Source organism: Augochlora pura, unplaced genomic scaffold, assembly GCF_028453695.1.
Source record: "Augochlora pura isolate Apur16 unplaced genomic scaffold, APUR_v2.2.1 APUR_unplaced_8902, whole genome shotgun sequence".
In the NCBI taxonomy this organism is placed as follows: Eukaryota; Metazoa; Arthropoda; class Insecta; order Hymenoptera; family Halictidae; genus Augochlora; species Augochlora pura.
The window spans coordinates 1-1,431 of NW_027589727.1; the positions used below are offsets into that span (position 1 = coordinate 1).

The window sequence follows — 1,431 nt, forward strand, 5'->3', positions numbered from 1 at the left end:
GCGACGCGGCGAGAGAAAGTCTCGCCTCTTCGTTTCCCGGAGTTCTCTACAGAGCGCGAACCCCGATGACCATAACCTCCAAAAAAATTGTGCGCTCGATATACCCACGTTAGGAGTATTCGCAAGGTTCAGCCCTGCCACGATGCAATGGAAGGGCCTTGCCCAGAAGGAACCGCCTGCGTGATCACGGTGTCCTCCGCGCCAAGTAAGTTATGACCATAACCTCCGTGAAATTCTGCTGGGAAAGTGATTTTTCGGTAGACACGTAGTAGCCCCGGCCCGGTAGTGGTAGCGATCGCCGACAGCGCCGACGCCGGTCGACGGCCCCCGTTTCGTTTCGAAACCCGTCGGCTCGAAAGATCAGGCACGGGAGGAAATAAGGAAACTCCTTTCGATCGGCGATCAGAGCGCGGTCGCGCGCGCGCGCACCACTCCTCAAGAAAGTGGATGCTCGCCGTGGTTCGCGGGGCCGGTGGGTGTGAGAACGGAACCGTTAAGTATCATTGAACGAGGAGCGGAGGCTGCCCCCGCCCAAGTAGCTCCAGGTTTCCACGCCGGAGAGGATCCAATTAAACGCGAGACTTTACTGCCCGGCCTGTCTTCGCCGGGGGGGGGGGGGGGGGGGGGGGGGGGGGGGGGGGGGGGGGGGGGGGGGGGGGGGGGGGGGGGGGGGGGGGGGATACGAAGGTGCCGCGGGATCGCCTCGGGACGGCCAGGCGTTAACTTTTCGACCGGGAATCGTTGACATTCCTCCCTTCACTGCGCCGTTCGTCTCTCGCGACCTCGCCCCGTCTGGCTCGAACCGACCGCACTGGATACGGCTCGCTCGAGCCGAGCTTGCAGATGCCGTGTAATAGATAGCGAGATTGCCATCGATTCGACAGAAAGCTGATTGGATGGAGAAGAGATACAATAATCCTGCCATTGATCTTTATCGAGTTAAAATTATACCGTATACAGAGTGTTCCAAAAGTTAATTAAAATTGGGGAATAAGTGATTCACGAGGTTATTTGAAATAACTTTCTCCTTTGCGAAAATGTAATCCGTGGCTTTGTTTAGGAATTATTAAGGGAAAACCGTGACCAATGAGAAGAGGCCTTGGTTGGCGCGAGACGGCTGAGCTAATGAGAGGAGTTGGGCTTCGACTGGGCTGACACGCGTCTACCGAGCTCGTCTTTCATTCGTCAGTGTTTTCAGTTAATTTCTCATAAACAAAGCTGCGGAGAAAAATTTTGTAAAGGAAAAAGTTATTTCAAATGACTTCAGAAACCACTCATTTCCTGTAAGTAACATAATTTTGGGATACCTGTATACTAGTGGATTAGGATCACAGTGGCGTAAGTGATAATTATGAAAATTCTGACTTATGTTTTAAAGTTTAATTTATACTTGATAAAAAGATATGATAAAGAGACAAGTGAAGTAAATTA

The 1,431-nt window shown here is 52.3% G+C and overlaps 1 non-coding gene across 1 annotated transcript; it reads right to left on the bottom strand.

Annotated features, from left to right (window-relative positions):
- Positions 1-46: 46 nt before the first annotated feature.
- On the bottom strand, positions 47-213 carry LOC144478159 (U1 spliceosomal RNA). Its single transcript, XR_013495322.1, has one exon. It is a non-coding gene; the product is annotated as a U1 spliceosomal RNA (small nuclear RNA).
- Between the last annotated feature and the right edge of the window lie 1,218 nt (positions 214-1,431).